Source organism: Belonocnema kinseyi, chromosome 4, assembly GCF_010883055.1.
Source record: "Belonocnema kinseyi isolate 2016_QV_RU_SX_M_011 chromosome 4, B_treatae_v1, whole genome shotgun sequence".
NCBI lineage: Eukaryota > Metazoa > Arthropoda > Insecta > Hymenoptera > Cynipidae > Belonocnema > Belonocnema kinseyi.
The window spans coordinates 120,520,663-120,538,058 of NC_046660.1; positions in this window are offsets into that span (position 1 = coordinate 120,520,663).

The window sequence follows — 17,396 nt, forward strand, 5'->3', positions numbered from 1 at the left end:
ACAAATATACAAAATTGTTTATCCATTAACAAAGACTAGTTTTTATGACTGTTAGAAATAACCTTTTTGGAAGGGCAGGTATACGCTTGAAGTTATAAACCACACGTGTTGGAGTCATATAAATATGACTCAAGAGATAAATTGATGTCCTCAAGCCATAAAGACTTGTCTCCAAGACATAAATTGAAGTCTGGCTCCGTCTCAAAACTGAGGCATGCTCAAGTCGAACTTTTCGACTTCAGAATGTCATGACTGGGAGCAATTCAAGTTGAATTCAAGTCGAAGCATTTTTATTCGGGCATATACCTTGCACTTTAAGCATAAAAAACAATTCAATCGACGAATTCTAGATTATTACTTTAACTGCGAATATTGGACAAGATTTAAAGAAATGGAAACACCTTGAGTTGTCAACCACGCTGCTTTTCCGTCCTGTATATTAAATTTAATGTAAAATGTATATTATATTTCAACTACAGCTTATGCAAATGACATCATATACATTTGTATTAAATTTAATATACAGATTTTTCCAACAGTTTGATGTGATTTTTTTTTTAATTCTTAGATTTCAAAATTTTTAAATGCTTATTGGGCCTTCATAAAGAAACTTCCATCGTTACCAGGTTTTGATCAGATTAGTGCCAAGTTTTTTTCCGTATATGCCGGATCAAAAGCCAAGTATTTTTTCAGTTTTTAAAGGATTTATGCTATGTGGATTATCATGTAGGTACTATCAGCATCGCTTCACCGTTTTGCATGTTAACGCCTGTAACTACCAGTGTATTAGCGTTTCGGGTGGTAATGGAGGAGAGGTTGGGAGTCGAAAGGGATTAGGGGGTGAGTTAGGGTCACGGTGCGGAGAGGAACGAACCATCATGCTTTGTGATTATGTTCTGGAGTGTAGGCATAGCCTCTCATTAGGATTCGCGTGGCGCGCGCAAAATAAGGGTGTATCGCCAGCGAGGAAAATTGTAAGTGTCGCGAGATCAAAGGGTGGACTAGTAACGCGATATCACCGACGCTTACTCAATCGTGAGTAGAGCTACCCCACTGCGACTTCAGACTTCCTTCAACGTTCCGCTTAACCTCCATGGGTTCCCTTGTACTAAACCTTCCCCGTCGTAAGGAAATATCATCGCCGTAAGGTGTCAAAAGCAGACTCTTGCCTTCTTCCTCGTCTGAGATATTGAACGAGATTTTGCTGTTATATATTATAATGCCAGGAATTGCTTTGAGATTGCTTATTGCACGGAACTGAGTATACGTGCTCCTGACGATGCCGCGTTAATTGTTGCTTTTTAATTCTAATATGGTTATTAACTAACTAATTTTGTTCATAGTTTAGTAAGTTTTCATGTATTGGATATTAGGACCTGATGCTAGTATCAGCAAAAACTCTGTAAGTAGATGCCATAAATAATGGAGACTCTAGTTAAATTATAAGGAGGAATCAATATTATGGCACTTAACAAAATGTATCACTTTGTAGCTTTGACTTTATGGCTTCCGCTATTGGGCTTATGATTTCTCAAAGAAAGAAATAAAGCAATAATCTTTTAAGGTTAAAAATCCGTGAGAAAAGAGCCCAGCTTGGCTTTGATATAACAGCGGCGCTAGTTGGGGGTTGGTCGGATTGCCCGAGTAAAAGTGCTTCGACTTGAGTTCGACTTGAATTGATCCCAATTAAGACATGCTGAGGTAAAAAAGTTCGACTTAAGAATGTATCAGTTCTGAGGCGGAGCCTGACTTTAATTTATGGCTTGGACACAAGTTTCTATGACTTGAAGACATAAATTTATCTCTTGAGTCGAATTTTTATGACTTTAACACGAGCGGCTTATAACTTCGAGTGTATACCTGTCCTAATAAAAAGGGTCATTGTCACTGTCATAAAAGATAATCTTTGTTAATGATTAAACAATCTTGTATATTTTTATACTATATATATATTCAATTAACGTATTCACAGATTTTGAATTGTATTATACTTGTTTGACGATGATACGAAAAATGTTTTTTGTTTTGACGTATTTCTAACGGTCGAGGAGATCCTTCTAGAAAGTTACAATTTTCATTTTATTGTGGAATATTTGTAAGGGTTGTACTTGTTCAGACCCACCGATTCTAAATTTTTTAATTAAAAATAATTAATTCAATAATTAAACTTTTTCATTCATAAATTTTAATCCCATTCATGAGCCGGAAAAGATTCGTTTTGAGGTAGGTTTACTTACGACAAGTAAACGCCGTATTAGCTAGGACAAGGCTCGACTTGAGACCACTAAACGCCGTTTCATATGTCGTGCCCATAAAAGTGAGACGAAGGCCTATGTATCGACTCAGTTTTCAGAAGCAGCCAGACATCGATGTCTTGGAGACGAACTCAAGACATAATCAAGTCGAGGTTAGGTCAAAGCATTTTCACTCGGGTGTGTTCGGTTTTCAAGAGCCCAAACTTGCGCTGGTCGGGGACTGGCCACCCGGGTAAAAATATTTGATTCCAATTTTATCTTAAATCTCTTCAATATGTCTTCAAGATCATGATGTCGGATATTGTCTCACCAGCTAGAATTGGAGATACTTTTAGTAAAAATACTTTAACTTGAGTTCGACTTGGCTATGTCTTGAGTTCGTCTCCACAACATCGATATCTGGCTGCCTCTCAAAAATGAGCCGAGATATATGCTTTCGTCTTACTTTTATGGCCACGAAAGGTAAAACGGCATTTATTTGGCTCAAGTCGAGGCTTGTTTTGGCTAAGACGACGTTTACTTGTCGTAAGTAAACCTACCTCAAAACGAATCTTTTCCGGCTCATGAATGGGATTAAAATTTATGTATGAAAAAGTGTAATTATTGAATTAATTATTTTTAATTAAAAAATTTAGAATCGGTGGGTCTGAACAAGTACAAACCTTACAAATATTCGCCAATAAAATGAAAATTGCAACTTTCTAGAAGGATCTCCTCGACCGTTAGAAATACGTAAAAATAAACAACATTTTCGGCATCATCGTCAAACAAGTAAAATGCAAATAAATATCCGAAAATAAGTGGATGAGATTGTTTTATCATTAATAAAGATTAGCTTTTATGACTGTCAGAATAACACTTTTTGTTTGGACAGTATTACACTCGAAGTTATAAACCGCTCGTGTTAGAGTCATAAAAATTCGATTCAAGAGATTGTATACAGACTCTTGTATACAGAATTTTCTTGCACTGATGGCTGCGACTGTGTCGAGACAAGACAAGACAAGACCAGACAGGCTTGTCTTGCGCCATGGAAGGATTATTTATATTTATGTTTTGTTACTGATGGCAGGACCTGTATTTTCAAATCGATTGGGATCAAACAGTTGATATCTGCTAAGGATTACAATTTTAAAACCGAAAAAACTTGTAATTTTGTAATGAATAGTTTTTAAATTAAAAATATAGTACCTTTTGTCCTCAACAACATTTTTCGATTCTCCATCTGTATGTCTCACAAGTTAGACATACAGAATAACTTGAAATTGTCTTGCACTAGTCTTTACCCAAGACACAATGAAGAACAAATGTAACTTATATAGAATCTTCTTCGAGAAAGAAGACTTCGCTCAAAAACTGCAATCTGTTACAAACTTTTGTTATAAAAATTTATGAAAAATAAAAAATAATAACTTTTTGAAAAAACGACATAAGCTGCATAACATTTTTTTACAAAAACTTTCGACTAAATTATGTATACAAATTTATATCGTAGAAATATCATTGAGAATAAACAAATTAAATTTATGAGAAAATCATACAAGTTGAAATAAAATGTTTAATAAAAAAATTGTTTTCTTTTTATAGGATGCGCACTTTTTTTTATTATGACAACAAGACAATTGAAGTACGTCTGTTTCAATACCAATGTATATTATGAAGTGTAATATTATAAATTGATTGAAATAATACATTTTTCAGGCTACCTGAGAATAAAATGTAATACAAAGTAAGGAAAAAGTATTGAAGTAATCATGATAAATAAGATTTGTTCTTTATTTTGCAATATCTGAATAAGAAATTTCGAAAAGCTTGAATTTTGGACACAATCGAATGAAAAGCACGAGATACGTGATTAAAATGTGTTCATTGAAGCCGAAGAGGCTTTAACAAAAGGGAATTCACAATCAATAAATTACAGTTGTCAATGCTTTGACCATTAATCTTAAAAGGTTTGTGAAAAAATGCGCAAACTTTAGAGCTGTGCGTCAGGTGCTCTAAGAAGATTTGCCCGCGCTGTGGGAAGATTTTTTCGCGTACATCACGTGTCAAAAAAGGCTGCAGGAATACAAATAACATACTCTTAGACTCAAAAAATCATTGACTTGTGGTAATATTGTTATAGATTCTGGGCTTCAATTGCTCGAAAAATATAAGTTGGCACAGGAGAAGTAAAAATACATAAGTTACACTTGACTATCATATAGGAAGATTTCCTTTTGCACGTCGTATTTCATTCCAGCCAAAGGTAAAGCAAAAAACAGAAAGGAGAGGCGAGGATATAAGAGAAGCGGTGCAAAAGAAACCGAAAGCAACGCCAGGAGGCGAGGGCGATAATTATTTGGCACTGGCCAAGAGCAAAGACATGACCTTATGATGGGATGGTATATCATTGGCAGGCTAGGCGGGGTAACGCGTGAAGTTGGCGCCGGCAGCGATAGATACCGCTAATTATTGATCGTAAATAACTTTGCGAGGCACACGGCAGCTTGATGCTATCGGTGCGCTAGAGACTTTCGACTTGAGACCAATGATATAGGCGTATGCTGTGAGGCGTTCTAAGGTAGGTACCAAGTTGCAGAGCACACTTCAGGGTGGCTGGATATATTACATACCTGTGCACAGTTATTACACAAGCTTAGTAATTGCTCAAAGCCGAATCCTTCTCTACTGAGCCGCAGTTTTTGATTTGTGCCCGAATACTAAGGACGCTTCTGGTGTAAATGTAGCCTAGAGATACCGAGTATCGATTTTTGTTTTGATAACGGTCGGCAAGTGGGTTCGTGGATCCTCTCTCAATTCTTCAAAAGAAACCAATCTGGTCCCCCAGGCGGTGACTCCAATCCTGAAATGAAATGAGAGATATCTCCGCAGTCTTTGACCACTTGTCAGTTTTTACTTTTTGTTGATAGGCATCAGAGCATTACCACAGTCATACCGTTTCCTATATAAGTCAGAGGAAGTTTAATCTGGAACATGAATTGACCCTACTTAGACCGGAGCCTTGAAATTTGATACACACCAGAGTTTTTGATCGGCTTTAGATTTTATCATCTACTTATGTGAGAAAATTAGTATAGGTGTATTATTAAAGTGTGGCGGTTGGTTATTACACGCTACTAGAGAAACCGTGTGAAATGGGTCTCAAATTTAAAACAATTGGAAATATTTCCCATTTTATCACTATTTTTAGGAAATTGCACACATACCCCAAAGATACGAAAAAAACTCAATCAGTTTATATGTATATTTAGGATGTTTCTATTCCACAGCAAAAATTGGGACTGACTATTCATCAGCTATTACCCTGCTTGAACGATTGCCTGAAACGCTTTCTTCCCCCAATTGTTTCTTTGACATCATGTATATGTGAAATTTTGATTTAAAAGTGTATTAAATCGTTGCATAATAGAAAAAAATTGATATCCTCGCAGAAAGAAATAATTTTAGTTTTTTGTCTAACGTGTACGATAAACGCAACTCCGTGTCTTTAGATTGAGTGGAAAATGTGAAACGGCCGCCCCACGACGCACAGTGGGACGAAAATCACGATTCTGGACAAACTGATTTTCCAACTACGGTTGTCATCCGATTCAAACGGTTTTTTTTTTCAAATTAAGGCTGATGAAAATCAGCATGATCTTATCAGAGCATATATTAAAATTGAGGTCTATTTTTTAATTTCTTGATAAAAATAAACAAATTTATTTTTTAATTTTAAAGAGTACTATTTCCAAGAGAATACTCAGATTCATTCCCAAATACCCAGAATGAGTAGAGGAACTATCCAGTACAATTTTCCAGTACCGTAGGAGAAATTAAAAAATGCATTTAATTTGTTATAAACAAATAAGTGGATGAAAATGGTTTCATATGGTTTTACGGTATATGGTCCCTTGATTCTCAGTGGATTTCCTCAATTGATCAACAAAAATCATTTTTGTGTCATACCCGTGAGGATTCATGAATAAACAATCATTATTATAAACAAATAAAGAAAACAATTTTGGACTTCAGCTATTGGTGACGAAAAGACCAGTAATTTTCCATGGAATTAGCTCCATAGAGCTTGTGAATGATACTCAGTCATCATCTCTGCTCAAATTCGCAATTGTTCAAACGATCTTAGTTAACACTTGCATTATTCGGCTATTTTTCGTCACACAAACTCCGTTCTTTGGATGTATTTAATTATTAATGACTGATCTTCGAATAACGTAAGGAGATTTGGATGAAAAATAACAACTGCCATTGTTATCAACAATTTCATAAACAATTACACATCTTTTCTATTCGTCATGGAAGGAATAGCGTTTTCTACCCAGAATCAACTGCAGATCACTAATTGATGATAAGCATTCATTATTTTCGATCATCCGATAATAATTGTTGATTATTCAAATAAATTTAATAAACAACTACAGTTTGGCCATTTTCGATATTCTTACTTCGTTTTCAGAACTGGATTAACTGTGAATGACCAATTTTTTAAACTCAATTGTTATCGGCATGAACAATTTCATGAGAATAATATTAATATTAATTCGATACGCACATCAGACTTTACGTGTACATACTGTGTATTTGTTTATTACATTTATTTAAATAATCAACAATTATTATCGGATGATCGAAAATAATGAATGCTTATCATCAATTAGTGAACTGCAGTTGATTATGGGTAGGAAGCGCTATTCCTTCCATGACGAATAGAAAAGATGAGTAATTGTTTATCAAATTGTTTATAACAATGGCAGTTGTTATTTTTCATCCAAATCTCCTTACGTTATTCGAAGATCAGTCATTAACAATTAAATACATCCAAAGAACGGAGTTTGTGTGACGAAAAATAGCCGAATAATGCAAGTGTTAACTAAGATCGTTTGAACAATTGCGAATTTGAGCAGAGATGATAACTGAGTATCATTCACAAGCTCTATGGAGCTAATTTTATGGAAAATTACTATTCTTTTCGTCACCAATAGCTGAAGTCAAAAATTGTTTTCTTTATTTGTTTATAATAATGATTGTTTATTCATGAATCCACACGGGTATGACACAAAAATGATTTTTGTTGATCAATTGAGGAAATCCACTGAGAATCAAAGGACCATATACCGTAATACTATATGAAACCATTTTCATACACTTATTTGTTTATAACAAATTAAATATATTTTTTAATTTATCCTACAGCACTGGAAAATTGTACTGGATAGTTCCTCTACTCATTCTGGGTTTTCGGGAATGGATCTAACTATTCTCTTGTAAATGGTACTCTTCGAAAGTCAAAATTTTTTTTTTATTTTTGTCAAGAAAAAAAAATAGAGCCTCAATTTACATCAGCTTTAATTTTGAAAAAAAAAACCCCGTTTGAATCGGATGAAAACTGTAGTCGAAAAATCCATTTGTGCAGAGTCGTCATTTTCGTCCCACTGTGCGACGGTGACGCATGCGCACTTCGATAATGCCCGTATCAACCCATATCAACGGGCGGGAATGCGTTATTCCCGCCCGCTGCTACGGGCGGGAATGCGCTGCCCGATCGCTTGCTCTTGCAATCTTTATTGATCGAAAAGCCCGAAACAGACATTTGTACTCGTACAACGTTTTGTTTATCGTGCATTAGGGCACAAAATATCTTATGTGACAATGGTGACGTTGCTTAATCCTCACTCATGTGATTGACCGACTTGTCGCTCTTGCCACATAATATACAAGTAGTTTTCAGTGAAATACTTATGTAGTTCTCAACTATTTGTCCCTTGTGCAATATTTCGATCCACTTTTGATAAAAACTTGACATACTTTGGACTTGAGTCTGAATTCATCATGAATACCACAATCACCAAATAAATTAAAGAAATACAAAACTAAACTATAAGTTATTTTTCGCATTTGGATTATTCACCTTTAGCTTGCCTTTTCAGAAGAAGTTACACCTGCTTCATATTTCAATCCTGATTAATAATTCGAAAAAAGTTTCGCAATCTGATCACAGAAAAAATCGGGGTTCGGTAACGTTACGGCTCCTGTAACTGGGAATTACTTTTTGAGGGTTCCTTTATAATTCTTTGATATCCGATATATGGTCAGTGGTAGGTGCCGACGTTTTCAACTACGCTAGTACAGAAATGCACCTACCTATTTGAAATCAATAAATACTATGAATATTATGTAATATAATTTGTATTGTACTGTAACGTCGCAAGTGCACTATCTTCCTAACAAGAATCACTCATTTCTATATAATTTTAGATTCTTTATTAGTTTTTTTCATTGTATTATTATGTAATCTGTTGTAAATGTAAAATGTGCTACATTAACTTGCGAAATATTTTGAGTGAGTCGAAACAGAGAATGAGTTCCATACAAAAGGTCTATTTTTGTAGTAGCCACACAAAATGAGCGTGTTCTCTTTTCAAGCGCCGTGCGACCTGTCTATGGTATACCCTGTAAAAAAAATCTATTGAATTTTACATCTCTGATGGATGTAAATAAAAGGACCCTCGTGTATCGGAGCAACTTTACGAATCTGTTGTGATATTCCAATTCGGCCGATAATTTTACGCTCGAAAATGTAAAATTCATTATGTGAAAGAATAAAATAAAATAAAATTTATCAGGGCGACAGGTTTCGAACACTCGAAGCTCAAACTTCGTAGAATGTGAAGATTGAAGTAACACAAGCCGGACACGTTACCATTTACCTAAAACACATAAGAAGCTATGGGTATTTTTTTGATGTTTAAATATTCCGTAACACAAATATGAAATATACGTTTTTGATAACCGCCTTTTTTCCGTTCCAATAGCAGAAAATTTAAAAGGCTAAATAGGAATAGCTCGAATTCGGTCTATTTTTGTGTGAAAGCTGTCAAAAAAGTTTAACATAGCTGTCAGTTTCCTCACATTAAGAATCAAAATGTTCCAAAATTGAAGGATGAAGGCATCGATAAACAACGAACACGAGAGACGCTTTCGTATTCACAGATTATATGATTAATTATTCTAAATTTTAAATTAATTATAAATAAAAAATTTTAGAGTTTCCGCCAGGGTAAAATTAAAGATCTATGGTAAAATTAAATATCTCAATGTAATTTTCAATCACAGGAAAGTGATTTTACCGACTCATGGTATTTTTACACGCTGCGACTGAATTTTCCCTTCTGAATGTAAAGTTCGTACGAGGGAATGTGTCATTTTATTTTCATCGAGTGTGTAATATTATACTGCTGTTCGGGGGTCCTTTTATTTACATCGCTAGAAGATGTAATCTCACATACTTTTGTAAAATCACACAGTAAAGTGTGTGATATTCACAATGATACGATATATAATTTTCCGAGACTTTGTAATTTTACACAAATCTTTTTTTACAGTGTATGTAATGTTGGACCTCGCAGCAGAATAGCTGGCGATACGTGAAGTGATCGCTCCGACAGTTTTGTTTTCCTCGTTTGTTTTCGCGATCCAAACATCATTCAAAATATTTGAAAATGTAATTATTATAAAATGTAAGAATGAGTAAGTGTCAGATTTCCTTTTTAGTGCCTTTATATGCGTTTGTTTCGCCGACTTGAAAAGAGATCACGTTCAATCCCCCCCACATGCCATGGAGGGGAATTGTCTTTATGGCTCCGGCAATATTTTCGGATATTTTAATATTTTCGGAACTAGTGGTAGTATGATATTTAGTGATATTTAGTATCAAAAGGCTATTTTCAGGCTGTCCCCGACACTGTTACTTAACCGAGAGATGGGTGTATATTAGTATCCATACTTAGGTTTCCTTTTATGGCCCGAACATCCCGACAAGGGCCCCCTGGCTACCAAATTTTGCGGGCCCTTTCTTCCCATACTTTTTTTAATTCTAATAAGCGTAAATTTTAGATGTTTACGCAAAGACAATTTCAAAAGTGCTGTAAAATATTTGTCCCAATTTTTTTTTTATCTTAAACTGATAATTCGATTAAAGATTCATATCGTATAAAAAAATATCTGGTCAGACACGGGCCCCACGCGGTCCCGGTCCCCCTGACTGCAACCAGGCCAGCCACCCGTTTGTGGGGCCCATGATTCCTTTACAACATTTCCTCATTTTTGGTTCCTTTTTACCAAGAGGGGTTCCTTTTTCTTGCAGCTCCCTTTTGGAACCAAAAATCGGTTCTAATTAAAACCCCAGTTCTTTTTGTGACCTTTTGATTTCAAATAAGTTGTAGAGACTACATATAAAGCAAAAAAAGTCAACTTAATGTTGTGTACAAAATGTACTTCGCGTATTTGTGTAAAGTCCATTACATTTATTGTAAAATCGCTATAGAGGTTTCTAATAGTGTAAATTTCTCACAGTCGAATCAAAAATACCAACTTCAATTTAATCGATACCTCGATTAACCAAAACTTAAAATATGAATATTTTAAACTAATTGGAAAATGTTATTTTAGTAGAAAAAGGCTCGGGATCAACGTGATATTTTCAGAGTGATTAAATGAAAAACTGATCACCATATAGTAAATGCCATACAGTTTTTAATATATCATCAAAAAATCTTGAAAAAATTGCATAAATTCTGAAAAATCTGATAAAAATGGAACTTTATGACTTAATTTAAATTTCCTAATGTTTACACAAATTCCTAAACTTAACCTTTATCCGAACGTTTATTATCATAGGTAATAAACCGAAGCCTAGGCAACTCCTTTGGGCCTTCATCAAGGTATACAAAGTTTAAAGTTCAGATTGCAATATGAGAATGCATAATGCCATGAACGGTCGTATCTAACACTACATATTGGGGTGGTTCAAAAATGCATTGAAAAGTTTGCTTTTGTATTAGACTGCAGAAATATCCCAATTTGCAATTTTTTTTTAAAGCTGCGGCTGAATACTCGAAATCTTCCAAAGTTCGCAATTTTATGCGCGCCTGGGGCGCGCGACTGTTGCCTTTCGCGCTTCGCACTCGATTATGTATTTAACTCATTCTATGCGCTCGGGTTTTGCATGTCTCTCATATTTGTGCAAAGTCCTTTTAAAATTAAAGATCAAAGCTTCGAAAACTGCAATTTGGTAATTGTGAATTCTCTTTTGTTAAGACTCCTTCGGCTTTAACTAACAGATTCTTAGCACGTATCTTGTTCTTCGCACCTGATTTTGTCAATATAAACTTTTCTATTTTATGTTTAGCACTATTATGTTAAATGTATATTATATTTATTAATATACCTCGGTCTAGTACTGCTCATTCGGATATTGGAAAATAATGTACAATTTTCTTTTTCATTATTACTTTAATATTAGCTTCATATTTTGCATAAATATTTTTAGCTGTATGCAAAATTTATCATTTCAATAAATTTATATTATTAAAATTCATAATATGCATTGGTATTCAAACATTCGTATTTTCAGTGTCTTGTTTTATAAATAAAATACTAGGCAGTCTAATAGGTACCTGAAAATTCTAAGAGATGGCATTAGTATTCACTAATGTGAACCATTTTCGTCGACCTTGATCCTTCAAATGACGCCTGTCAAAACTTCAGCCATTTATGTTTACGCATTTACAAGTTACAGCACTGAGAAGCGACTAATCTCCGAGTATTTTTTAATATGGAAAAATCTGAGTTTCGAGTTTTGATCAAACACTACTATCTTCGCAAGAAAACGATATCCGAGACCAAGACCAAGCTTGATAAGTGTTACCCGGACTCTGCACCGTCGATTGGAATGACTCATAAGTGGTTTACCGAGTTTCGTTGTGGCCGTACGAGCACAGTTGATGCTGAACGATCTGGGCGCCCAAAAGAGGTCTCTACACCAGAAAATGTCGAAAAAATCCATGATATGATGTTGAATGATCCCAAAGTGAAATTGAGAGACGTAGCTAATGATGTAGGCATATCATTGGAACGTGTGCGCAATATCGTGCATTCAGTTTTGGGCATGAAGAGGTTCTGCGCGCGATGGGTGCCGCGTTTGCTCACTGTGGATCAAAAACGAATTAGTGTGACAACTTCCCAGCAGAATTTGGCATTATTTTCGCGTAAGCCGACCGAGTTTTTGCGCCGATTTATAACCATGGATGAAACCTGGATCCACTACTACACTCCTGAGTCAACGTAACAGGCAAAACAGTGGGTTCCACCGGGCCAAAGTGCTCCGAAGCATCCAAAAACGCGACAATGGGTCGGAAAGGTTATGGCCTCCGTATTTTGGGATGCACATGGCATAATATTCGTGGACTATCTTGAAAAAGGTAAAATCATAACCGGAGCATACTATTCATCATTATTGGACCGATCGAAAATCGAAATCGCCGAAAAACGACCGCATTTGAAGAAGAAAAAACCGATTTATCATCAAGACAATGCGCCTGTTCATTCATGCTTAGTTGCACAAGCAAAATTGCATGAAAGCGGCTTCGAATTATTTCCTCAGCCACCGTATTCACCAGACCTGACTCCCAGCGACTATTCCTTGTTCCCTAACCTGAAAAGATGGCTCATCGGTAAGCGTTTTTACTCAAATGAGGAGCTCATAGCTGAAACTGAGGCGTATTTTGGAGACCTTCCGATCGAGTACTCTTTGGACGGTATCAAAAAGTTAGAAAATCGTTGGACTCGCTGTATCGACCTAAAAGGAGAGTATGTTGAAAAATAAAACCGACTTTGGCCAAAAAAACGTCTCCGTGTTTGATTTTTCAGGGACTTATCAGACTGCCTAGTAGGATACATCCTAGCGTAATGTGGTTTCAACAAATTTATAGACATAATTTAGGCAAAAAATTGTGCTAAATAAAATGTTATTATAGGTTGTGTCCTTTTCCCAAAAAGTTGTTTTGTTATTTTTAACATATATTTCTGGCAAGAGTTTATAACAAAACTTGTAGAACTTTTTTGGTTGAAAAAGTGTCGTCTTTTCACTTATTATTTTGTTATTTTTCACGATTAAAAGAAAATCGAGTTTTCCTATCAAAAAATAATTCATGACAAATCGGTAGCTCTCTTCTGAAAGACCAACTTTTCTCTCTTCATTTTCTTTATAATCAAAAAGTGGTTTATAACAACTTTGTAGATATTTTTATAATGCACAATTTTTGTTTGCCCATCTTTTTTGTATCTTGCTTAGTTCGAGCGAAAAATGGAATTTTTTATGTTTCCTTAATCTTTGTGCGATCAAAATTTGAATTTACGATTTTTCAAGAAAATTCAAAAAGTAGTTAAAAAATCTTGTAGAGCTTTCAAAAAACTACGCTTTTCTTTTCTTTTTTTCGTATTGTGCGTTGTTTAGCTTGAAAGTTTAATTTTTGTTTAATTTTTGGGATTTTAAAAATTCTATATATCTGAGAATTTTCTTTTTATCGATAAAGTCAATCCAAAGGCAATCCAATAGGCAAGCGGACAGACAGTTCGTAAAAACTTGCTTTTCGGGTTGAGCGAATCTTAAAACGTGGATATTTGACAAAAACGGAGGGAGAGGGGCTTAAAATTCACAAAAATCTAATACCATCTTTCATGAGATTGTAAGAAATGTGAAAAATCACTTGTCAGTGTTTTTGGAATAACTTCCAAACAAGTTCTGTTTGTTTAAACATGTAATTACTTTTTCTCAAAAAGTCAGCTGTTTTCTAAGAAAATGATACCTGAATTTTTATTATTTAACAAACGCCTATTTGTTTAAGCAAATTCCATTTTTATTTAAAAAATTGGGTTCTCTCACTATCTCCGTTTTTTAGATTTTCAACAGAGAAGTTATTAAATTTTTCCTAACAGAATAAGAATCAAGGTTGCCTATCAACATAGGCGGTAATCATTCGAGGGGGGGGGGATTGCCCCCTCATTTTTTGGGGGCCTTGTGCTCCAATAATTTCAGAGCAGAATTGATATGTGAAAATTCATTATATTGTTCGATCAGTTGGTACTCTTAATCTCGTGCCTTGCACCTCCAGCATTTTTTGGTAGCCGCCGCCCCTGCTTTTTGATATTATTATTTTCATGTTTATATTATACTTTTACTCGTGTAAACCCGGTTATACATTATAGCCACGGACGAAGTCAAGTGCCTGATGAGATTAGAATGTTATAAGTTACTTTAAATAATTTAATTAAATGATTAAAACCTCCTGCGATGATGTTTTAGGTATACAATTACAAGCGGCCACGAGCGTTGGAGGTGACAACAGTCAACTGGGGATGCTTTCTTAGAGCTACCATCTGCCACTCCACGGGTTTTTAGTCACTCGCTTCTTGATGGTCAAGAAAGATTCTTACAATGCGACAGGTGTTTAATAAAACTGCCTTTTGAGCTGCTGCCAATACCCTACTGACTCCTAAATGTTCAAGATGTTCGGTGCATCTTGCGTGCACATTGGCTGTAGCCGAAATCACAATGGGATGAATAGATGCATGATTCAAATTCCTCCTTATGGTCTCCACTTCATGCCTTAACTCGTATACTTGTGGATCTTGGTTACATAGGTTGAAGGCAAATTTCGGTTAAGTGGAGAAGCAATGTCGATGATGTAGATTCCTCCACCTTTTCTTTCTCGCATCACGATGTCAGGTCGATTGGCCTGGATGTAATGATCCGTTTGGATAGTAACATCCCAATATAAGATGTAATCTTCGCTTTATAAAACGGGAATTCGAATGTATCTATAGAAGGGCATCCATTCTTTTAATAGGCCTAGGTTTAGGGCAAGTTGTTGATCTATAATGCCCGCTATATCATTATGTCCGTGTGTATATTCTCTCTGAGCCATTACGCGACAACCTGGTGCTCACAACCTGGTCCTGTATCGCAATGACGAATCCTTCCATCTCTGGATACAGAATACCCTTTCTTAGCCAAATATTAATTGACTCACTATCCACTTCATTTTGACTTAAAATTTTGGGGTGCTCGCCATGGATGGCTTTCTGCCTCCATTGTATTTTTAATTCATCCATGGTTTCTGTTCTGATATTCAAGGCTCCATTTGAGGACAAATTCAAGGGCGTGTAGTCTAGATGTGCTTGACAGATGGTACTGTGAAGCGCAACATTTCGTTTGCTGTTAAAATAGTCTCGCAACTGTATAACTTGTGACTCACACAGTTTTTTGACATCTGAAACGCCCCTACCCCATAAATGTGGTCGTAGAACTACCCGTTTGATCGCTGAATTTCTGTGGTGCAGCTAGTGCTTCGTCACTTCTACGCGAACAATTCTGTTTAACTTTTCAAGTCGGTGTTAGACCATTTTATGAGCCCGAAGGAGTACGTGAGGATAGGGATGGCATATGTGTCAATTGCCCTAATTTTGTTTGCCGAGTTGAGAAAACTCTTCATAATTAATCTGAGTGTCTTAGCGAAGGCATTCGTTAGGCTTGTATTAACTATCGTATGTTGAATACACTTAGATTCAAGAATACCCAGATATTTATATGATTCGCCTGCAGCCATTGCCTCGATGTCATTTTCAAACACGTTCTCTAACTTTGCCGTCTCTAATTCCCCTCTGACTAAATGTACTGCTCTACATTTATCTAGTCCGAACTCCATGTGGATATCATTGGAAAACTTCTTTGTGACATCAATCACTTGCTGCAGTTTCTGGGCCGAACTAGCGTACAGCTTCAGGTCATATAGCGTATTGATCTAGTTATCCTTAGCTGTGCATGATCAAAATACTTGATTCTTGTACCCAAGAGCCTCATCGCATAACTCAGAAAGTCAATAATGCGTAGACAGATATTGTAAAGTTTTAAGACTTCAAGCAAGTAGTCAGGCGGCACGGAAGGAAATGCTTGCTTGTAGTCAATGTATGCCATGTGTAAGTTCCTTTGATGCTCACAAGCTTGAGTCAATGCAACAGCTTCTATAGTGACTAGATCTTTACAGCTTCGCAAACTTTTATAATATCTTTTTTGTTCTTCTGTAAGAATGATATCCTCGTCGCAATGAGAATATACCTTATCTGCAATGATAGCTGTAAGGTATTTATAAATTGTTGAAAGACAGGCTATCGGTCGAAAGTCAGATGCATTTTTAGCGTCTGTTTTGTTTTTGGTAACATGTACGTAGTACCCTGGAACTTAAAGCCTAACATCAGATCAGAGTGTTCAATGATTTTTTGAAAACACCTGGCCAACGCAAGATGCACGCTCGTCAGGTACTTGTACCAGAAGTTGTGCACCATGTTCGGACCTGGAGCTTTCCAATTACTTGCCCTTTTCGAGACTGCTGAAACATCTAAAGCTGTGATGTTTGTCAGTTGCATTTCAGGGCTATTGCTTGCCCTTATTTCCTTCAGTTTGAACTACGCAGTGTCTAAATTGCATCTGTTTATTTTTGCCCCAACACCCGACCAGTAGATCGTCATATCTTTCAATTGAGGGACTTCGGTGCCTTGCTGGTTATTTGGCTTTACTCTCAGTTCACGATAGAACCTTCTTTCATCTATCTGAAAGTTTTGATTTTGTTGCCTTCGTGCACTACTTTTCTTGTACCGACGCAGTCTGACAGTTAGAAAATCAAGTCTCCGTCGTTGAGTCTAAAATTTTATCCAATATTACTGGTGTTAAGAGGGCTGGGGACACCCGTGGGAATTCTGAGTTGAGTGTGCGAGAGAGACAGAAATATAATAAGAACGCCACAAAAGGTGGAGCTTCTGAGTGAAAAAAAAAATCTAGACAGCCAATCACAGTTGGAATATTTTCAGAAAAAAGGCACGGAGATGATTTTTGGCCAAAATCGGTTTTATTTTTCAACATACTCTCCTTTTAGGTCGATACAGCGAGTCCAATGATTTTCTAACTTTTTGATACCGTCCGAAATGTACTCGATCGGAAGGTCTCCAAAATACGCCTCAGTTTCAGCTATGAGCTCCTCATTTGAGTAAAAACGCTTACCGGTGAGCCATCTCTTCAGGTTAGGGAACAAGTAATAGTCGCTGCGGGCCAGGTCTGGTGAATACCGTGGCTGAGGAACCAATTCGAACCCGATTTCATGCAATTTTGATTGTGCAACTAAGCGTGAATGAACAGGCGCATTTTCGTGATGATAAAGCGGTTTTTTCTTCTTCAAATGCGGTCGTTTTTCGGCGATTTCGATTTTCAATCGGTCCAAAAATGGTGAATAGTATGCTCCGGTTATG